We start from the raw sequence: 24430 nt of genomic DNA, 5'->3' as shown, positions 1-24430 counted from the left end.
TATTTGGGCAGTTACGGGGGCTAAAACTGACCTAATTACTCAAGTATAAACTTAACCTTACAGGTCGATGTTAGTGCCAAGAAGAAGCGCACTCCTTTTACACCATCGCCAGCTGATTCAACATAGATGTCTACAGAACCTGTTCTATTAAACAATTATACAAGTAGAGTCCCCCCCCCCCCCCCCCAACAGAGTGGAGAGGGTGTCAGCAGTAAGTTTGTGTTAACGTCACTAATTATTTTGCCCTTCCTCTAATCAGTCAAACCCCCAAAAAACGGATCCTGTCTGTGGAGCATCCACCTTCACTCAGTCAGCATTTGGTCAGTAATCCATCAGTAAGCCCAAAAAAACAGGAGTGGATCCAAAACAGAGATGACACGTGAATGGAATATTTGCATGTCTTCTGTATTTTGTACCCACTCACTCCTGCTTTTGGCTACCAAATCATACGCCAATTCTGATGCAAAACAGGGATCAGGTCATGCAGGATGTACAGCTGTTACATAGACACGATCCATTGTGCATCTAATTTTTCCTTCCTTCTCACAGATCAGAAGAAGGGTCAAATAAATGATGATATCAGCAAGGCTGAAAGGCAAAATTGTGGCCAGGTCATGAAGTGGGGAGGGTGGGAACAACATGAGAAGTCCACAGAGTGGCCCTATGACATAGTAGTGAGATGGAAGCAGCATGAGGAGACCACAGAGTAGCCCAATGACAGAGTCTGGTGTGGCAGTAGCATCAGGAGGAGGCCACAGAGTGGCACAATGACAGTGTGGAGGTGGCGGCAGCATCAGGAGGCCACAGAGCGGCACAATGACAGAGTGGAGGTGGTGGCAGCAGCATCGGAAGGAAGCCACAGAGTGGCACAATGACAGTGTGGAGGTGGCGGAAGCAGCAGCATCAGGAGGAGGCCACAGAGTGGCACAATGACAGTGTGGAGGTGGCGGCAGCATCAGGAAACAACAGAGTAGCACAATGACAGAGAGTGGAGGTTGCAGCAGGAGCATCAGGAGGAGGCCACAGAGTGGCACAATGACAGTGTGGAGGTAGCGGCAGCATTAGTAGGCCACAGAGTGGCACAATTACAGAGTGGAGGTGGTGGCAGAAGCATCAGGAGGAGCCCACAGTGTGGCACAATGACAGTGTGGAGGTGGCAGTAGCATTAGGAGACCACAGAGTGGCAAGGTGAAATAGTGTGAGGTGACAGCAGCAGCAGAATCAGGAGGAGGCCACAGGGTGGCACAATGACAGTGTGGAGGTGTCAGCAGTATCAGCAAGAGGAGACCACAGAGTGGCAAGGTGATATAGTGTGGAGTTAGCGGCAGCATCAGGAGACCACAGAGTGACAAGGTGACATAGTGTGCAGGTGGCAGCAACATCAGGAGACCACAGATTGACCCGGTGACAGAGTGGGGAAGTGGGTGGTAATACCAGTACCAGCTGAAGATGGTGGGTGAAGGAAGGAACACTTGGCATCAGATGTGTGGCATCAGGCTGGTGGCAGAATCTGAATAGTAGATGAGGCAGGTAGCCAGAAGAAAACAATCTCTTTTGTCAAAGTATTGTTGTGGCACCATGGATGATCTAGTCCGATGCATCAGGCACTGGTGGGTGGAAATACTGGCTGATACATGCCTGATTTATCTTGACAAATGTCAGTCTCTCCACATTTTGGGTGGACAGGCGAGTTCTTCTTGGGGTAACTATGGCCCCCGCAGCACTAAACACCCGCTCTGATGCCGCACTACTGGCCGGGCAGGACAGCTTTTCCGGGGTAAACTCTGCCAGTTGCGCCCATAAATCAAGTTTGGCTGCCCAGTCGTCCAGCGGATCTTTAATGTTGCGTGGCAGTGTACTGTCCAAGTATGCCACCACCTGCTGGTTCAGGTCCTGCTCCAGGTCTAGCTGCTGCTGCTGGTGGTGAGTAGTTTGTTCACTAGGCGGTTGAAGAAAGCTGCTCATTAGCGACTTTAGACTCAAGTTGCTGCTGATGCAGATTGAACTGCTCCTACCCCCCACCCTGCCACGTGAGTGCAGAGGGCCCCCGGTCAGACCTGCAAGAGGATGGATGATGGAGAAGATAGGCAGGGGCAAACTGACTACTTAGGATGTCTCTATAGTAGTTCAGTTCTTACTCCCTTATCAGTGGGTGTAAAAAAAGGCCCCCCATTTTGGACCAGTAGCAAGGGTCCAACAAGGTAGAAAGCCAGAAGTTATCCCTCTGCCGAATGCTGACAATTCAGCTGTCACTATGCAAGCAAGTGAGCATGCATCAAGCCATTTGTGCAAGTGACTCGGAGGGATTCCCTGCCTCCATCTCCACTGCATACTGCCACGGTGTGTCTGGGTCCTCTGCCTCATCTTCCTCATCACTTTGTAGCTCCTCTGGCTGCTACTGTTCCTCCTCTCCTGTCACCTGTGTAGAAAAACCACCCATTTCATTGCACATTGCTTGTGCTCCAATGTCCTCCTCCAGTTCAGCGCCCACAGGGCTCATGTGGCCGCAAGATCTAGGCGCCATGTCTAATAGATCTAAATGTAAATAAATGTTATGTTTAAAATTAAAGCAAATGACCTTAAACAGGAATTAGATAGCCTTAGCCTATTGGATTAAGCAGCCATGAGATATAGGCGCCACATCTCCATTCCCCTGATCAGCCAGATTTATGAGCATCTGTTCCAGGACATGAAGCAGTGGAATGACGTTGTTCATCCCGTAGTCCTGGCGACTGACAAATAACGTGGCCTCTTCAAAGGGTCTGAGCAAACAGCTGGTGTCACACATTAGCTGCCACTGGCTGACATCGAAGTTACACAGGGTAGTACTCCTGTCCGCTTGGATCATCGAGAAATTGTTTATGGCCTTTGTTCGTATAGTCGGTCCAACATATGGAGGGTGAAATTGTAATGGGTGGAAACGTCGCATATCAGTCTATGTTGGGGAATGCCGTTCTGCTTTGCGGCATACGAGTGGCTGAAGTGCATGCAAAGTTTCCTGGTCATTTTCAGGATGTCTTGCAGATATGTGGAAGACTTCAGGAACTGCTTGACAACCAGATTAAATACATGTGCCGTGCAGGGCACATGGCTCAGCCCTCCTTGATGCAGCGCCGACACCATGTTCTTCCTGCTGTCGGTCACCATGGTTCCGATTTTGAGTTGTCGCGGAAAAAGCCAGGATTCAATTTCTTGATAAAGGACACGGAGCAGTTCCTCCCCTGTGTGACTCCATTTGCCCAGGCAAACCAGGTGCAGAACAGTGTGACACTGCCATGCCCTGCACATGTGGTATTCTGGAGGGGCACTGTGAATTGTCCCTGCAGTGGAGGCTGAGGACACAGTGGAGGCTGAGGAGGCAGAGGCTGACATTGTCACAGGACCAACTGCGTGAGAACGTGGAGGCGGAAGTTGCTGGTGTGGCTATGCACAAACCACATGCACCCAGTGGGCCGTAAAGGACATGTATTGTCCCTGACCATAGTTACAGCTCCATGCGTTGGTGCTACCGTGCAATTTGGCAAACACAGACAGGCTCAAGGACTGGCCCACCTTCTGTTCTACATACGTGTTCAGGGCTGGTACTGCCATTTTGGCAAAGAAATGATGGCTTGGGACTCTCCACCTTGTCTCGGCACAAGTCATCAGCTCTTTGAAAGGTGCAGAGTCCACAACTTGTAAAGGGATGGACTGCAGCACCAACAAATTGGCCAGGAGCACATTCAGCTTCTGCGTCGTTGGATGAGTGCATGCTTACTGTTGTCTCTTGGCAATCGCTTCAGTGATAGATTGCTGACGGAATGACTGACGAGGAGTAGGAGGAGGAGCAGAAGCATCAGGACCGGTAGATGATGGGAAGGACAGACAGCTACCTTCGGCTGAGGTGGTGGAGCCTTGACTGACTGAAATTGAGTGCATGCTGCTGGGTGATACACCGATTGCTTTAGCGGGCTGGACCACCACATCAGAGCCACGGTTCTCCCAGGACAATTTATGGTGACACTGCATATGTTGACACAAGGCTGTGGTACCAACATTGGCACCCTGGCCACGCTTCACCTTCTGCCCACAGAGTCTACAAATGGCCATGCTCACCTCCTCTGTCGGCTTAACAAAAAACTGCCACACCACCGAGTAGGTGATTTTACCCCCAACACTCCGCACTGACTGACTTCTACCACTGCTGCTTCCATGAACCCCTGCACCACTACTTTCAGGGAAGGTAGGCTCCTGCAAAACGGGTGGTCTACCCCGGGAATGTTTGGCTCCCGACCTCCCACTGCTGCCACCCTGCTGACTCCCGGCCACTCTAGCGACTTGCTGGCTCTGCCACTGCCTCGCGGGCAAGTTGCCTCCCTCTTCTCCCGATGACGATGAAGCCCCTAATTCATCCTGACTCCCAAGTGCGATCAGCTACATCATCATTGACTACTGCCTGCACGTCACTCCTCCTTAACAGTCTCTGGATCAGGAGCCTGACCACTCGCAACACTATCACTACTTGCCCGCCTACCGGAGGAAGCGGCGGATGTCTCCTCCACATCTAAGCTGACCAGTAGCTGCTGACTGTCCTCTAGTAGCTCGTCCTCGCTGTATAGTAGAGTTGAGCCCACAGCATATAATACACAGCATATAATATGGCTGAGTGAACCAAAAAGGACAGAGGCAGTTTGAGGACAGGTGAGGGCACAGGGCCTGCTCCCGGGCCATGCCAACTAAGGGTTGTGTCTGATGAACCCACCGACTCTTGGCTGGGGGTTTCTGATGTCACTTGGGACGAAGTGGATGTCCGCATCAACCGCTGGGTTGCTGGTCAAGACACGACCGCTAGATGACACCGGGAGCTCAGGCCTCTCGCTGCGACTCCTGCTGCTATGTCCCCTTACTCTGCTGCAACCTGTGCCTTTGCCAGAAACATTGAGGCCTCTACCACTCCCCTGTGCAGGGTCTGGCACTTCTCTGTCTGACATACCGTTAGATAAAATAAAAAAAGGAAATTAAAACACTGCCAAAAAAGTCTGTATTTTTCTCACTTCTTCAGACAACGGCTAATAAGCCCTTTTTTATTCCATTAATACATGCCAAAAATGGCTTTAGAACATATAACTGCTCTGCTGAACGGCAAATAGGCCCTTTCTTCCACTCCACAAAAGTGTAACGGTCACGTACACACACACAGGGGGGAGGATAGTGACCACTGCGCTCCACCCTCACCCCTGGCCCTGCCTACTTGCCTCACGAGTCCTGATGACAGGGCACAACTGGACGGCAGTCCCTAACTTAGGATACGTGTGGGAAGGACAGACAAGACAAATAACGGATAGTGAACGGACCGGGTCAAAACCAAGAGGTCAACGTAGTACAGGGGGATAAGCAAAGAAAGGTTAGAAGAAGCTGGGGTCATAAATACCAGGAGAGTCGAGAAGTACCAAAGGAGTCCGCAAAGAATAGTCAGGTGGAAGCCGAGGTCAATATACCAGGAAGGATGCGCAGTACAGGAGGAGCAGGCAAAGGATCGTCAGGGAACAGGATCAGGTAAGTACACAGGTATCCAACAACTGCCAGGAACCTAAATTAACAGGCAACCTGTGGCCAGCAGGATGCCTGTATTTATAGTGGGGAGTGAGGGTCATGTGACGTGGCCAGCATCACATGACCGACAGACCAAGCAGTCGAGCACAGAGTGATAAGCTCGGCGCTCAAGTCAGACCTAGGAGCAGGGAGCCTCCCAGCTAGCAAAGCTGCCCTGGGAACGAGGTCAAACACAGATCCCCGCTCCTGAAGCTAAGCAGCAGGTTTTGCGGCTGATGGGAGACCGAGTGCGCCTTCGGCACCCCGTTACAAAAAGGCTTTAGAACATATAACTACACCGCTGTACGGCAAATAATATATATTTTTTACCACTAATACATGCCAAAAAGGGCTTTAGAACATATAACTGCACCGCTGAACAGCAAATAGGCCCTTATTTGTTTTCACTTATACACGCCACAAAAGGCTTTAAAATATATAACTACACCACTGAAGGGCAAATAATATATATATTTTTTGCCACTAATACACACCGAAAGGGACTTTGGAACATATAACTGCACCGCTGAACTGCTAGTAATATATATTTTGTTGTCACTAATACATGCCAAAAAGGGTTGTAATTTTCACACACAACGGCTAATAAGACCTTTTTTCCCATTAATACAAGCCAATAAATGCTTTAGAACATATAACTGCACAACACAAGGGAAAATAAGACATATAAATATTTCCTTGTAATAAACCCTGTTAATGGCTATATTAAACAGCACTTGCACCCCAATAATAAGAACGGTTTGCTGCAATTACAGAGCTGTATAATGTCAATTTGGATTCCCAGTCAGTGCAGTAAGGTGTAATAAGATTGTTCCTATTACCCAGGCTGTAAACTCCCCTACTGAACCCTGTTCTGCTTCAATACTGTGGAATGATTCCTCCCTATCCTTTCCCTGAACTTCTATACAGAAAAATAAAAGTTTTAAAAATGTATTTTCTACCACTGTCTAACTACACTGGAAAATGGCTGAATCCAAGATGGCTGAGGCTATTTATAGGGCTGTGACATCACAGGGCTGGCTGGCTACTGATTGGCTGCATGCATGGCATGGTGGGTGATCCCTCGTTCCCAGAGTTTTTTGTTCCATGTCAAACATGTGCAGCAGCCATTTTTCCTGAAATTTGGATCGAATTCCACTTCGTCAACTATGATTCGCTCAACTCTAAAAATGACCTGTTGTTTAAACAATGTTTTTTTGCTATGCATTTCTTCTTAGAATTTTTGTTTATTTATTTAATTTTCCAAGTCACTATCTATATTTGAAAAACAATCAAGAAATCATGCTGTTTTCACACTGGTTGCTATACCTAAACCATGACTTCCTGTCTTTTGAGAACAGCTACATGGGTCATAGACACAATGCATAAGAGGGGATTCCATTGACTTCTATGTGCTTGCTGTATGACCTGTGCAGAGCTTAGGAAGGAACAGAAGAACAGTGATATTTCCCATTGTGAATGGTGGATCCTGTATTCTCTATGTATAGGCGCAACTTGTCATTGCAACTCTGCCTGTGAGGATAACAAGCCAGCTACTTGAAGGTTACCTTTACAGAACAGGAAATCATTTTCTATTAGTATGCCTAGTTGGCCAGTGCAAGGGCTATATAGGTAGTAACATGGAAGATTAACAAAAAAAAAGCTCACCAAAAATTCTTTATGTTTAACATAAAAATGTGATTTCATTTTTTATTTATTTATTTATTTTCCTGTGGAACCCTGTGATGGATTCTGCTGGTACATTAACCGTGGGACAAAAAGCTGAAGTAAACACAACCTTAAAGGAGTTGACAGATAATTGAAAAAGTTGAGTGGACAAGAGAAGAAAAAGTCGGCATTACCTGGTTGCAGTCTCTAATGTGGTCTTCTAGGACTGTGTATGAAGTAGATTGGTGGTGCACAATTTTTTTTCACAACTTCAATACTTTATTAATTCATAAAAATCCAGGCTGACAGAGATGTAGAATGCAATGTAGGCCTAAATTATATTGTGTATCTCTGTCAGCCTGTATTGTAATGGACTAAGAAAATATTGAAGTTTTACAGTAGTGAGTGCCGCATTTTCATTCCTTATAAAGTTGCAATCAAAAATGTCTTAAAAACTCCTACAATGTCTTTAAAAAAAAAATAAAAAAAAATCATATACTTCCCCCTTACTACAGCACTGTTCTCTGCAGTGCTCCTCCACTGCTGTGTGGGTACAATGATGTGCTTGGAGTCGGCACCTCACCTCACCAATTACTATCCTCATCTGTAGACCACTAAGAACAGTGATTGGCTGCAGTGGTCACGTGCCATCTGCTTGAAAATCAACAGCAGCAGGAGTACCAGAGGAGTGCTGAAGAGAACTGCTGGTATGTACCTGCTAAGATTAATTTTCATGGACTTCCTCTGGATTTTCATAATCTTCTCCTGAATGCCTGCAACAATGACTGGTATCGAAACATCTGGCTATCAATTTTTCTAAACCATGTTGTGGCGAAACCAACCTCGCCACTGGGTTTTGGAGAGGGCTGTTTAAAAGCCTCTTGCCTCAGGATTATGGCCCATAGTAACTGTAAAGGAGAAGACAGACCGGCCGCACAGCTTAAATCTGTCTGTAGAATTGTATTTTATGTTTATTATGCGTTCGGTTAAATTGTATGTTATGTGAGGGCACCCAGATAGCTAATATTATTGTATTCGTGTATTCTGAGTGCCATTCACCTAATGATATGCACTCAGACTTGAGCTATCTGGGGATATGTTAAATGTCTGTGTTTGCTGTGGGGGTGTGCCATTGTGTGTTTGGGTGGTGATTCCTGTCCTGTTGTCTCCACATGTGTATTGGTGATCTCCCCTTTGTCCTGAGAGATAATTGGATTGTGTTCGGTCGTCTCCGGGACAGAGGGGAGGAAACCATGATGCATTGTGGGGATATGTTGTATCTGTCCTGTATCTGCAAAAACTGTAATAAAAACCAGGCTGGGTGTGCCAGCACTTCAGATCACTGCTTGACCCTCAACACGGAGCCTTGTCTCGTTATTGGGGGATTCCCTGTATGCTGTTGGAGACTGATTGCCAGGAGTGTAAGCTGACGGATACGCTTTTCCTGTTCGTCTGACTGACAGCTATTTGCGAGGTTCCAGTTTGGAGTGCTATTTTGTATCCAGTTCGGGAGGTTGGTGTTCTGCAGTAGCTGTGCCTGTCTCTCGGAAAGGGGCATATCGCCTGAACGGATTTAACCCCTTGTCTGCTGAAACGGTGCCGTTACATTGGTGGCAAGCAGCGGGATCGTTCCTACAGCCAGAAGGACAGCTACAGGAGACACCATTTCTTTGGATTCTACAATTTAAGGGCAACGCATGTCCCAGTACAGCGACCCTAAAAGCACCAGGATGGAACCAGCAGTGGTATACGAGGAGGAGGACCTGGATGGCCGGGATGCATTAAGGAAAGGCATCTGGTACCAGGCCCTGGATAATGTACAATACCAGCGAGGTGAGAGTCTCCCCAGTGAAGAGCAGCGGTTGCAGAAGCAAGTGGCCCTGCGGATGCCCTTCCTGGGAGAGCAGCCCCTGGAGGAATGGGTAATGGAACTACAGCACCGGGTATGGCAGGAGCTATGGCTGGAGGATGCCTACCAGGCACTTTGGTGGTATGTGGCACAGTTTATACCCTGGACAGCTGAGCATGACAAGCCAGAGGGAGAGGAGTTTGATGGTCCTGGCTTGTTATGGGAGTCCTTTGCAGAGCCTGACTTCGGGAGCCCTGCACAGTCCAGACTTCAGGACATTTTCTATGAGAGGGAGGCTAGGCATGAGTGGGATGACCCCCATGAAGTAGAGAAAGACCTGGCTCACCTAGCAACCCTGGAGTGGGAACTGGAGCAGGACTACCGAGATCTCTTCCACTCCATTGAGAAGGCTCAGCAGGACGGTAAGGTGACAGACCCAGATCCAGACCCATTCAGCTGGGCAGATATTGTTGATGTTTACTGGGAAGAACCCCAGGTGGCCGGTGGAGATGGGACCGAGGTCTCTCCACCGGTCCTGCAGGGAATTGGGAGCCTAGTCTCCATTCCCCAGCGGCAGGCTGAGTTACAGGGGGCAGAGGTAGTTGTTCCTGCCCCCCAGCAGCAGAGTGATATGCCGGGAAGGCAGTGTAAAGTGCAGGGAGAGGAGAGCAGCGGCCTCCCTCCCCAGCGGCAGGCTGAGTTACAGGGGGCAGAGGTAGTTGTTCCTGCCCCCCAGCAGCAGCATGATTTTTTGGAAATTGGGAGCCGAGTCTCCATTCCCCAGCGGCAGATGGAGTTACAGGGGGCAGAGACAGTCGGTCCTGTCCCCCAGCGGCAGAGTGTCCTACAGGGAATAGAGAGCCCAGTCTCCTTTCCCCAGCAGCAGGACACTGTATTGGGAGCGGAGGCGGTCGGTCGCCCTCCCCAGCGGCTGGAAGTATGTATGGGAGAGGAGCTCGTTACCCCCTCTCCCCAGCGGCAGCTTAACGCACCAGGGGGAGACAGTAAGCCCCACAACTGTGCAGATGGGACCGTGGTCTCTGCACTTACAGCACAGGGGGTAGGGACAGTTGTTCCTGTCCCCCAGCAACAGGGCAGTTTAGCCAAAGGGGAGACAGTCGGTTTCCCCCTCCAACAACCAGGCTCCAACCAGGCTTCTTCCGTGGTAGCGCTGGCACCAGGGCTGAGTACCGCTGATCCCTGCCCACAAAGCAACCTCCACTCCAAACCAGGGAGCAACACAGAGACCGGGAGTACCAGCTTCCAACATAACCTTGGTGGACTTACTGGACAGAGACAGGCTACGAAATTCAGCAGGTCCAGTATTGGGTTGTGGGTGGGCTGCCAGACTAACTCAGGTACCGACCGGCGTGAGGTCAGGTATCTGGTTAGTCTTCCCTGGGGGGGGGAGATGTGTGGCGAAACCAACCTCGCCACTGGGTTTTGGAGAGGGCTGTTTAAAAGCCTCTTGCCTCAGGATTATGGCCCATAGTAACTGTAAAGGAGAAGACAGACCGGCCGCACAGCTTAAATCTGTCTGTAGAATTGTATTTTATGTTTATTATGCGTTCGGTTAAATTGTATGTTATGTGAGGGCACCCAGATAGCTAATATTATTGTATTCGTGTATTCTGAGTGCCATTCACCTAATGATATGCACTCAGACTTGAGCTATCTGGGGATATGTTAAATGTCTGTGTTTGCTGTGGGGGTGTGCCATTGTGTGTTTGGGTGGTGATTCCTGTCCTGTTGTCTCCACATGTGTATTGGTGATCTCCCCTTTGTCCTGAGAGATAATTGGATTGTGTTCGGTCGTCTCCGGGACAGAGGGGAGGAAACCATGATGCATTGTGGGGATATGTTGTATCTGTCCTGTATCTGCAAAAACTGTAATAAAAACCAGGCTGGGTGTGCCAGCACTTCAGATCACTGCTTGACCCTCAACACGGAGCCTTGTCTCGTTATTGGGGGATTCCCTGTATGCTGTTGGAGACTGATTGCCAGGAGTGTAAGCTGACGGATACGCTTTTCCTGTTCGTCTGACTGACAGCTATTTGCGAGGTTCCAGTTTGGAGTGCTATTTTGTATCCAGTTCGGGAGGTTGGTGTTCTGCAGTAGCTGTGCCTGTCTCTCGGAAAGGGGCATATCGCCTGAACGGATTTTGACCCCTTGTCTGCGGAAACGGTGCCGTTACACATGTATACCACTTTTTTGCTGAAAAGGGAAGAACAAGAAATTGACCAGCAAAGCAATTATTTTTGGAATCAAATACAGTCATGGACAAAAGTTTTCAGACACAAATGTTGGTTTTCACAAAGTTAGCAACTTCAGTTTTTTTTTTGTTTTTTTTTAATGGTGGCAATTAGGGATGAGCGAATCGACTTCGGATGAAAAATCCAAAGTCGATTCGCATAAAACTTTAATACTGTCTCGTGAGACTTTGGGTAATAACTTAAAAAATGAATTTCTACTTTTAAAAACCCGGGTTCAGTTCCAAGGTACCACTGTTCATAACAATCAACATTTAATGCAAATTGCCACTAGGGATGAGCGAATTGACTTTGGATGAAACATTCAAAGTCGATTCGCATAAAACTTCATTTGAATACTGTTTGGGTTCGGTTCCAAGTGGTACCTTGGAACTGAACCCGAGTTCAGGAAAAGGTTTTTAACAGTAGAAATACATTTTTGTGAAGTTATTACCCGAAGTCTTGCGAGACTTTGCAAAGTAATAACTTCGGCTCATCTGAGCCAGTGCATTCTAATACTGTATGGAGCGCTCAGATGAGCAGAAGTTATTACTTTGCAAAGTCTCGCAAGACTTCGGGTAATAACTTCACAAAAATGTATTTCTACTGTTAAAAACCTTTTCCTGGTTCAAGTTCTGCTCTATGTCAAGCTGCTGGTGAGTAGTTTCTTCAGTATCCGGGTGAAGAAAGCTGCTCATCAGCGACTCTAGACTAAGGCTGCTGCTGATGGAGCTGGTACTGCTCCTGCCAGCCCACCCCTCCCCAGCAGCAGTGGAACGTGAAGGCAGAGGGCCCCCCGGTCAGACCTGCAAGAGGATGGAAGACTTACTACACAGGATGTCTCTATAGTAGTTCAATTTGTCCTCCTTCTCAGCAGGTGTAAAAAAAAAAAAAAAAGCCCCCATTTTGGACCGGTTTCGAGGGTCCAACAAGGTGGAGAGCCAGAAGTCATCCCTCTGTCGAATGCTGACAATTCGTCTGTCACTACGCAAGCAAGAATGCATGCATCGGGCCATTTGTACAAGTGACCCGGAGGGACTCCCTGCCTCCATCTCCACTGCATACTGCCACAATGTGTCTGGGTCATCTGCCTCGTCTTCATTATTGTCCTGTAGCTCCTCTGGCTGCTCCTGCTCCTCCTCTCCTGTCACCTGTCTAGAAAAACCACCCATTTCACTACACATTGCTTGTTATGCAATGTCCTCATCCTCCTCCTCCTCCAGTTCAGCCCCCCCCGGATTTGATTTCTTGATGAAGGACACAGAGCTGTTTCTCCCCTGTGTGACTGCGTTCACCCAGGCAAATGAGGTGTACAACATGCCCTGCACATGTGGTATGCTGGAGGAGCATTGTGAATTGTCCCTGCAGTGGAGGCGGAGGACACAGTGGAGGATGAGGTAGAAGTCGACATTGTCGCAGGACCAACCGCATAAGAACGTGGAGGTGAAATCGGCGTCACCTGGCCAAGTTGCTGGTGTGGCTGGGCAGAAACCACATTTACCCAGTGGGCCGAAAAAGGACATATAATGTCCTTGACCATAGTTATAGCTACCGACCAATATTCCCCAAAAAGACTGTTTCACAAAACAATTTCACCACTGAATGGCTAATCGACGTAATTTGGTTCATACAGAATCAAGTCAACAATGGCCCATCTATTTTCCCCATAAAAGCTATTTCACACAAAAATGTCACCACTGAATGGCTAATCAACATTATTTGGTTCATACAGAAGAAAGTCAACAATTACCCTTCAATTTCCCAGTTTTTTGGGGGGGTTCTTTTGGGGGTATGTTATATAGCTCGCAATAAAAATTGTGGTATTGATGGGCTATTTCTTTTGTTGTTATCGCAGTATCTCCATTTGGTTTGTGAATTTTACAAATTAAGTTATGGGCTTTCCTCTGTTTAATTCGGCTCATCATAAATTTAGATGCTTTATCGCCGTGTGCGAAGAATTTATATTGGGAGTGTAGAAAGTATTCGGCCGAGGCAGCATTAAGAAGGTTTTTGAGTTCTGATCTTAGGTCTGTAAATTTGGATAAGTGGGTGGCGATTAAGGATTGTTTGTGGAGGAGTTCTAATTTGTGTATTTCAGCTAACAGAGTGTCCATCTGTGCTGCTGTTTCTTTTTTGAGTCTAGGACCCATGCTAATGAATTGGCCTCTAATGTATGCTTTGTGGGCATCCCACAATACATGGGGGGCAGTTTCTGGGAGGGAATTCAATAGGAAATATTCATCCAACAGCTCCTGAACCCGTTCCTTTGGGTATCAGAGAATATCAATTGTTTATTGAGATGCCATTTGAAGGCTCTAGGAGCTCGTTCAGGTGTAGATATCTTCAGGAATACAGGCGATGGTCTGATAAATGAATAGATCCTATTTGTGTGTCCTGACAGATATATAAATGTTCTTTTGAGATTAATAAATAGTCAAGTCTCTGGTAGGATCTATGTACATTAGAGAAAAAGGTGTAGTTGCGATTAGAGGGATTTAAGGTTCTCCAAGTATCAATCAGATTAGTGTCATGAAGGCTTTTGCGTATACTTTTCAGGGCTTTCTGAGACAGAGCGGATCTTTGTGAGGATGAATGCAGTTGGGGTTCTAGCGTGATATAAAAATTCCCTCCCATGACAACAACCACTTCGCTAAAGGATTTTATAAGTGGAAATAGAGCTTTAAACCAGGCTAATTGGTTAGTATTAGGGGCATATATATTGATAAACGTATACGTCTGGTTAGCTAGATAGCCTTTCACAAGAATATTTCTACCCTCTGGGTCTTAAATGTGGTTACAATATTGGAAGGGAGTATCTTTGCTGAATCCCACATTTACACCCCTGGAGGCTGATGAGTCTGAACCACAATGGAACCAAATAGGGAATCTTGAATAGGGAATATTTGGGTAATGGTTGAATTTGAAGTGGGTTTCTTGTAATAGGAAGACTGAGCAGTCCAATTTCTTCAAATGAGAGAGGATTTGGCATCTCTTGGATGGAGAATTAAATCCTTTCACATTATAAGAGGATATTTTGAGATTAGCCATGAGATATTGGTTGTGTTCGTGGGTGGAGCAATCTATCTATTTGGCATGTTTTATAATATAGATTTTGAAATTGTATACTCGGCCTCCCAAGGTGAAGCAAAAGGACTCTGCTGTCCTTCCACTGCAATAATTCTGGGTAGTCACATGTTAAGTAGCATTCACAACAAAAATTAGAATTAAAACAAAACAACCAAAAACAAGGTATAAACCGTAAGGCTACTTTCAACATAAAGAGCCTTTTTAGTGATATTTGTATAAGGTAGTATAGAAAGTGGATGGTAATAGTAGATTGAGGAAGGGGGGAAGTATAACCAGTATTGTGTTACAGCACCCTATAATAGAGTGAGTATCAGGTCATATAATCAGATAAATTAGATAAACAGGGTAGGAGATGAGAAGGAGAAATATAGTCAAAAGGACATGAGAAGGGAAAGAAGATCAGGCCCTGTTTAAGAAGACGTATTTAATTAGGTGTTAATATGAGGTCATATATAACCAAAAAGTAATGCTTAGTCAGGTCAGTCTCCTATTTGAAGCCTTCTGGATGTAGTATTTCTGCACAGCTAAACGACAAATTGGCCCTTATTTGTCTCCACCTATACACACCACAAAAGTTTTTAGAACTAGTGTTGATCGAGCACCAAAGTGCTCGAGTAGAACGCTTTGGGATGCTCGTGTGCTCTACAGAGTTAACCTACAGTTAAATTTAAAATGATACTTATAGAAATACTTATTTCTCATGTAGTAACTATGAGATTTTTCTAACACAGTTTATCATTCAGCTTTATAGCTGAGTGGTTAAGGTTCTTGCGTCTAAGGTAGAAGGTTGGGAGTTCAAATCTAGGCAGAAGCTATTTGGAAATAGAGGCTACATTAAATTTAAATACACTGACTCGAGCATCGCGCTCGAGCGCACACAGTGTTCGGAAGAGCATCACAATGCTCGAGTCAAAATTACGTTTGGCCAAGCATGCTCGATCAACACTATTTAGAACATATAACCACCACTGAACGGCAAATATATTTTTCTTTTGCCACTAATACAAGCCAAAAAGGGCTATCATTTTATCACTTTACCACACAACGGCAAATACTTTTTTTGTGCCACTAATACACACAAAAAAGGGCTTTAGAACATATAACTGCACCGCTAAACGGCAAATATATTTTTGTTTTGCCACTATTATATGACAAAAAGGGATTTAGAACATATAACTGCACCGTTGAACGGCAAATAGGCCCTTATTTTTTTTAACTTATACACGCCACAGAAGGCTTTAGAACATATAACTGCACCGCTGAACGGCAAATATATTTTACTTTTGCCACTAATACACTTAAAAAAGGGCTGTAATTTTCTCACTTTAAAATACAACGGCAAATACTTTTTTTGTGCCACTAATACATGCAAAAAAGGGCTTTAGAACATAAAACTGCACTGCCGAACGGCAAATATATTTTTGTTCTGCCACTATTACATGACAAAAATGTCTTAATAACATATAACTGCACAGTTGATCGGCAAATAGTCCCTTTTTTTCTCCACTTATACACACCACAGAAGGCTTTAGAATATATAACTGCACCGCTAAACGGCAAATATATTTTTATTTTGTCACTAATAAACTCCAAAAAGGACTGTAATTTTTTCACTTTCCCACACAATGGCAAATACAGGCAAAAAAAGGCTTTAGAACATATAACTAGAGATTGCCTTGCGGTTCGCCCTGCAGTCGTTTTGCGGTGAACTTTGCTCTTTCGCGGTTCGCCGAACAGGCGAACATATGGCACTGTCCGCCGGCGCCATATTCTTTTACATTGTGAAATACTTTGACCCATGACACATCCATCAGGTGGTACAGGATAGCCAGTTGAGACATTTCAGCACATGGACATAAAACCTGATAAATAAACCTGATCTGGCCACCATTTTACATCCAGTATTTTGTGTGGGGAGAGCTTGCTGTGTGGAGCAGGACTGGTATAGGTGTGCTTTTGATAAGTGTGACTTACAGAGGGGTTTAATATACTTATAATATACTTTCTAGCAAAAGAATCTGCCACTAGTGCATGCCAAAAAGGGCTTTAGAACATATAACTGCACCGCTGAATGGAAAATATATTTTTTCTTTTGCCACTAATACACGCCAGAAAGGGCTGTAATAACGCTACATTTCCCTGACGGCACACTGGGTGAGCATTGTGGAGGCCAGGAGCGAATCGCACACTGGGATGGCACAGGTGGTACCGACGCCAAGGATGGTGGGCCCTACGTCGATCAGGGTTTCTGCCAGCACCTACATTAGTGGTTCCAACCCCCACTACTCCTCCTCCGCCTCCTTCACTTCCACCTCCGAATTATCTGAGTGCAGCACCAGTTAGCCATCAGTCGGTAACTGGAAGAAGCAGTGTATCACTGCAGTGGGGAAGCGGCAACAGGCCGTGCTGAAGCTGATAAGTTTAGGGGACAAACAGCACACCGCCACAGAGCTGTGGCAGGGGATAAGAGACCAGAATAAGCTGTGGCTCTCACTACTCAACCTAGAACCAGACATGCTTGTGTCTGATAATGGCCGTAACTTGGTGGTGGCTTTGGAGCTCGTCAAGCTCACACACATCCCATGCCTAGCCCACATCTTAAACTTAGTGGTTCAGCGGTTTCTCAAAACCTACTCCAATTTGCCTGAGCTACTGGTGAAGTTGTGCCACGTGTGTGCACATTTCCGCAAGTTTACAGTTTCAGCCCGTGTATCAACGCTGCAGCAGCACTGGAATATGCCAGCTCACTGGCTGTTGTGCGATTTGAGCACGTTCCACATGTTGGCTAGGCTTTGTGAGCAGCAGAGTGCAGTAGTGGAATACCAGCTGCAACATGGTCGTCGCCTTTCCAGTCAGCTTCCACTATTCACAAGCGAGGATTGGGCATGGATGTCTGACCTCTGTGAGGTTTTAAGAAACTTTGAGGAATGAACACAGACGGTGAGCGTCGATAACGCTATTATCAGCGTAACCATCCCACTTCTGTGTCTACTCATGTTTATTATGTACTGAATACACTTTATTCCCATGCACCCCTTTCACCACAAAAAAAGGGTATATGGTTGAATCTTCCTTTTCTAATCCTCCTTCTCCTCTTCGATTATGTCAACATGATTATTTGTCGCATATAATGCCCTCGATTATAATATTTTACTCTGTCAGCTCACCTGCAGGCCCTTGCATATAATGATTTACAGGGTCAGCTCACCAGCAGGCCCTCACCTACAATCTTTAGCAGGGTCAGATCACATGCAGGCCCTTGCATATAATGTTTTACTGTGTCAGCTCACCTGCAGGCCCTTGCATATAATATTTTACAGGGTCAGCTTACCTGCAGGCCCTCACCTACAAAAAACAGCAGGCCCTCACAATCTTTTATAGGGTCAGCACATCTGCAGGCTCTCGCATATAATGTTTTACAGGGTCAGCTCATCTACAGGCCCTTGCATATAATGTTTAACAGGGTCAGCTCACCTGTAGGCACTCACATATAATGTTTTACAGTGTCAGCTCACCAGCAGGCCCTCACCTACAACCTTTCAGAGGGTCAGCTCACCTGCAGGCCCTCACCTACAACATTTTAGAGGGTCAGCTCACCAGCAAGCCCTCACTTACAATCTTTTACAGGGTCAGCTCACCTGCAGGCCCTCGCATATGTTTTACAGGGTCAGCTCACTAGCAGGCCCTTGCCTACAATCTATTAAAGGGACAGCTCACCTGCAGACCCTCACATATAATATTTTACAGGGTTAGCTCACCATCAGGCCCTTACCTACAATCTTTTATAGGGTCATCTCACCTGTAGGCCCTCGCATATAATGTTTTACAGGGTCAGCTCACCTGCAGGCCCTTGCATATAATGTTTTACAGGGTCAGCTCACCAGCAGGACCTCACCTACATTCTTTTACAGGGTCAGCTCACCTACAGGCCCTAGCATATAATGTTTTACAGGGTCAGCTCACCTACAGGCCATCACCTCCAAACTTTTAGTGGGTCAGCTCACCAGAAGGCCCTCACCTACAATCTTTTACAGGGTCAGCTAACCTGCAGGCCCTCGCATATAATGTTTTACAGGGTCAGCTCACCTACAGGCCTTTGCATATAATGTTTTACAGGGATAGCTCATCAGCACACCCTCACCTACAATTTTGTACAGGGTTAGCTCACCTGCAGGCCCTCGCATATAATGTTTTTCAGGGTCAGCTCACCTGCAGGCCCTCACCTACAATCTTTCAGAGGGTCAGATCACCAGCAAGCCCTCATCTACAATATTTTACAGGGTCAGCTAACCTACAGGCCCTCGTATATATAATTTTTTTCAGGGTTAGCTCACCAGCAGGCCCTCACTTCCAACTTTTAGTGGGATAGCTCACCAGCAGGCCCTCACCTACAATCTTTTACAGGGTCAGCACACCTACAGGCCCTCTCATATAATGTTTTACAGGGTTAGCTTACCTATAGGCCCTCACCTACAATCTTTTACAGGGTCAGCTCACCTGCAGGCCCTCACCTACAATCTTTTACAGGGTCAGCTTACCTGCAGGCCCTTGCATATACTTTTTTTTAGGGTTAGCTCACCTGTAGGCCCTCACCTACAACCTTTCAGAGGGTTAGCTCACCAGCAGGCCCTCACCTACAATCTTTTTGTCATGGAACCATGAACCAGACGTACAACAAGAGATAAGTGGAAATAAGAAGGCTTTATTGAAATCAAGCTGTAAGCAAAAGTCCAAACGGATGGCTAAACCGAAGCAGGGTCTTGCGTAGCCAGAGGTCAGGAACCAGAAGGGTAGTCAGACGAAGCCTGGATCAGGAACCAGCAGGGTAGTCAGACGAAGCCAGGATCAGGAACCAGCGGGGTAGTCAGACGAGGCCAGGATCAGGAACCAGAAGCAGCAGCAGTCTTAGAAGCATGTGAACACAGGAGGACCAAGCAAGGAACTGAAGCCACAGACCTCCTATATATATGAGCTAGGCATCCAGCTCCTCCCAGTGGGAAGGAGAAGCCGCAGGGTGGGAGGCTACAAGAAACCCAGAAACCAAAATGGCCGCCAGCACATGTCAAACGAAGGAGGACGGCAAGAAGGTAAGACCATGACAGTACCTCCCCCTCAAGGGCCCCTCCTCCGCGGAGTAAGGAACGGTTTCTGAGGGAAGCGTGCGTGGAAGGCTCGGAGCAAAGCAGGAGCATGGACATCTGCGGAGGGAACCCAGGAACGCTCCTCTGGACCATAACCACGCCAATGGACCAAAAACTGCAACCGACCGCGGACCAGGCGTGAGTCCAGGATATTGCTCACCTCATACTCCTCACGATTGCCCACTTGGACCGGACGAGGCCGAGGAACCGAGGAAGTGAAACGATTACACACCAATGGCTTCAACAGGGAGACATGAAACACGTTGGAGATCCGCATGCCAGGAGGAAGCGCAAGGGCATAGGCTACCGGGTTTATCACAGAAAAAATGCACCACACGGATATGCCACTGACTATACTGGCTAGTCATAAATGCAGATATTAAAAGCTGAGACTTTTGCCAATATATTCCTGTCAGGAAGATATCGGAGCCCAACATGCACCACGTCACGGTTCTCAGCATGGCAAGGGGTCCTACCACTACGCTACCTATGGTGTGAACAAGGTCTGAGGGTGATGTAATCCAGCTCACAGCCAGGCTTCCACACAACCGCCTAGCAGGACAACTAGTGCAATGTGAACAAAGCCAGACTGTAAGCCACACCCATATCAGACTATGTAATGGAGGCTACCAGGTGCAAAGAGTGTTTGAATGCCAGGTGAAGGCACATACACTACATATAAAACAAGACAAAAACACAGAAATATAGTGGCAAATCTGGGGGAGCTGCTCAACCCCTAACACTGTAGCGTGTTTTTCATTGGGGGAGCAGCCCCACCGCATGTGGACCGCAGCAAACGACTATCCCCAGCAAAAAATATTTTGCATACAGTGGAGGATGTCGGCGCGGTCCACATGCACCACAAAGGCATCCTACACAAAACGGAGCATTGTGCGGATGAAAATATAATCATAAATCACAGAAAAAATGCACCACACGGATATGCCACTGACTATACTGGCTAGTCATAAATGCAGATATTAAAAGCTGAGACTTTTGCCAATATATTCCTGTCAGGAAGATATCGGAGCCCAACATGCACCACGTCACGGTTCTCAGCATGGCAAGGGGTCCTACCACTACGCTACCTATGGTGTGAACAAGGTCTGAGGGTGATGTAATCCAGCTCACAGCCAGGCTTCCACACAACCGCCTAGCAGGACAACTAGTGCAATGTGAACAAAGCCAGACTGTAAGCCACACCCATATCAGACTATGTAATGGAGGCTACCAGGTGCAAAGAGTGTTTGAATGCCAGGTGAAGGCACATACACTACATATAAAACAAGACAAAAACACAGAAATATAGTGGCAAATCTGGGGGAGCTGCTCAACCCCTAACACTGTAGCGTGTTTTTCATTGGGGGAGCAGCCCCACCGCATGTGGACCGCAGCAAACGACTATCCCCAGCAAAAAATATTTTGCATACAGTGGAGGATGTCGGCGCGGTCCACATGCACCACAAAGGCATCCTACACAAAACGGAGCATTGTGCGGATGAAAATATAATCATAAATCACAGAAAAAATGCACCACACGGATATGCCACTGACTATACTGGCTAGTCATAAATGCAGATATTAAAAGCTGAGACTTTTGCCAATATATTCCTGTCAGGAAGATATCGGAGCCCAACATGCACCACGTCACGGTTCTCAGCATGGCAAGGGGTCCTACCACTACGCTACCTATGGTGTGAACAAGGTCTGAGGGTGATGTAATCCAGCTCACAGCCAGGCTTCCACACAACCGCCTAGCAGGACAACTAGTGCAATGTGAACAAAGCCAGACTGTAAGCCACACCCATATCAGACTATGTAATGGAGGCTACCAGGTGCAAAGAGTGTTTGAATGCCAGGTGAAGGCACATACACTACATATAAAACAAGACAAAAACACAGAAATATAGTGGCAAATCTGGGGGAGCTGCTCAACCCCTAACACTGTAGCGTGTTTTTCATTGGGGGAGCAGCCCCACCGCATGTGGACCGCAGCAAACGACTATCCCCAGCAAAAAATATTTTGCATACAGTGGAGGATGTCGGCGCGGTCCACATGCACCACAAAGGCATCCTACACAAAACGGAGCATTGTGCGGATGAAAATATAATCATAAATCACAGAAAAAATGCACCACACGGATATGCCACTGACTATACTGGCTAGTCATAAATGCAGATATTAAAAGCTGAGACTTTTGCCAATATATTCCTGTCAGGAAGATATCGGAGCCCAACATGCACCACGTCACGGTTCTCAGCATGGCAAGGGGTCCTACCACTACGCTACCTATGGTGTGAACAAGGTCTGAGGGTGATGTAATCCAGCTCACAGCCAGGCTTCCACACAACCGCCTAGCAGGACAACTAGTGCAATGTGAACAAAGCCAGACTGTAAGCCACACCCATATCAGACTATGTAATGGAGGCTACCAGGTGCAAAGAGTGTTTGAATGCCAGGTGAAGGCACATACACTACATATAAAACAAGACAAAAACACAGAAATATAGTGGCAAATCTGGGGGAGCTGCTCAACCCCTAACACTGTAGCGTGTTTTTCATTGGGGGAGCAGCCCCACCGCATGTGGACCGCAGCAAACGACTATCCCCAGCAAAAAATATTTTGCATACAGTGGAGGATGTCGGCGCGGTCCACATGCACCACAAAGGCATCCTACACAAAACGGAGCATTGTGCGGATGAAAATATAATCATAAATCACAGAAAAAATGCACCACACGGATATGCCACTGACTATACTGGCTAGTCATAAATGCAGATATTAAAAGCTGAGACTTTTGCCAATATATTCCTGTCAGGAAGATATCGGAGCCCAACATGCACCACGTCACGGTTCTCAGCATGGCAAGGGGTCCTACCACTACGCTACCTATGGTGTGAACAAGGTCTGAGGGTGATGTAATCCAGCTCACAGCCAGGCTTCCACACAACCGCCTAGCAGGACAACTAGTGCAATGTGAACAAAGCCAGACTGTAAGCCACACCCATATCAGACTATGTAATGGAGGCTACCAGGTGCAAAGAGTGTTTGAATGCCAGGTGAAGGCACATACACTACATATAAAACAAGACAAAAACACAGAAATATAGTGGCAAATCTGGGGGAGCTGCTCAACCCCTAACACTGTAGCGTGTTTTTCATTGGGGGAGCAGCCCCACCGCATGTGGACCGCAGCAAACGACTATCCCCAGCAAAAAATATTTTGCATACAGTGGAGGATGTCGGCGCGGTCCACATGCACCACAAAGGCATCCTACACAAAACGGAGCATTGTGCGGATGAAAATATAATCATAAATCACAGAAAAAATGCACCACACGGATATGCCACTGACTATACTGGCTAGTCATAAATGCAGATATTAAAAGCTGAGACTTTTGCCAATATATTCCTGTCAGGAAGATATCGGAGCCCAACATGCACCACCATAGGCTACCGGGTTTACCCTGCGAAGCACTCGGAAGGGACCAACAAAGCGAGGCGCCAACTTGGGAGTGGGCACTCGAAGGTTGAGGTTGCGGGTGGACAACCATACACGGTCTCCGACCTGGTAGGAAGGAGCGGGCGCTCGTCTGCGATCAGCCTGGAGTCTCTGGCGCTGCGCAGAGACCTCAAGGGACCTCTGGATCTGTACCCAAGAAGCACGTAGGACGGAAAGGTGATCCTCCACAGCCGGAATATCCTGGGGAGAGAATACCTCCGGTAACACGGCAGGTTGGAACCCATAATTGGCCATGAAGGGAGACGTCCCAGAGGAAGAGTTCACCGCCGTGTTCCTGGCAAACTCAGCGCAAGGCAGGAGGTCAACCCAATTGTCTTGGTGATCGGAGACATAGCAACGAAGGAATTGCTCCAAGGCCTGATTGGATCGTTCTGCGGCCCCATTGGACTGAGGGTGGTAGGCCGAGGAGAAAGAGAGATGAATCCCCAACTGGGAACAAAAGGCGCGCCAGAACCTGGACACAAACTGACTCCCCCGATCCGACACAATCTCCTTGGGCAAACTGTGCAACCGAAAGACCTCCCTGGCGAAAATCGTGGCCAACTCTTGTGCAGAGGGTAACTTCTTGAGAGGAACACAGTGGCACATTTAGGAAAACCGATCCACAATCATGAGAATGACCGTATGGCCTCGGGATGCAGGGAGGTCCACAATGAAATCCATCCCCAGGTGTGACCATGGGCGCACCCCGGTGGCTATGGGTTGCAAAAGGCCCAACGGAAGGTGCCGAGGGGACTTACTCTGGGCACAAACGGAGCATGCCGCTACATATGCGGCGATGTTGGAACGTAGAGAAGGCCACCAGAACAGACGTGAAACAGCCCAGGACAGCTGATTCTTTCCAGGATGCCCCGCGGCCTTGGAGTTATGATAGGTTCGCAACAACCGAGTGCGCAACTCCTCAGGCACAAAACATCTGCCGTTGGGTCTCCCAGAGGGAGCACCAGATTGAGCCACCAAAATCTGCTCACCCAGGGGAGAGGTCAGGCTGGTGCGAATGGCGGCCAGGATCTGATTCGGAGGTATGACCGAAGTCGGAATCGACTCCTCCCCGGACAGCTCGGAGTACTGCCGTGATAAGGCATCCGCTCGGATGTTCTTGGAACCGGGTAGGTAGGAGACCACGTAATTAAAACGTGACAAGAACAGAGCCCATCTGGCCTGACGTGGTGTCAATCTCTTGGCCTCAGAAAGGTAGGTCAGATTCTTGTGGTCCGTCAGGATGAGAACCGGAACCACCGAACCCTCGAGCAAGTGCCTCCATTCTTTAAGGGCCTGCACGATGGCCAATAACTCCCTGTCACCAATCTGATAGTTGCACTCCGCGGAAGACAGTTTCCGGG

General features: G+C 47.3%; 1 protein-coding gene across 1 annotated transcript in view; it reads left to right on the top strand.

The window, feature by feature from the left end:
• Nucleotides 1-24430, top strand: part of LOC122936381 (probable cation-transporting ATPase 13A5) — a 652597-nt gene that overhangs the window by 161939 nt on the left and 466228 nt on the right. The gene's annotated exons all lie outside the window — the stretch shown is intronic.

This window comes from Bufo gargarizans, chromosome 4, assembly GCF_014858855.1.
Source record: "Bufo gargarizans isolate SCDJY-AF-19 chromosome 4, ASM1485885v1, whole genome shotgun sequence".
Lineage (NCBI taxonomy): Eukaryota > Metazoa > Chordata > Amphibia > Anura > Bufonidae > Bufo > Bufo gargarizans.
The sequence above is the reverse complement of the archived record's forward strand: the minus strand, read 5'-3'. Positions and strand labels throughout refer to the sequence as shown.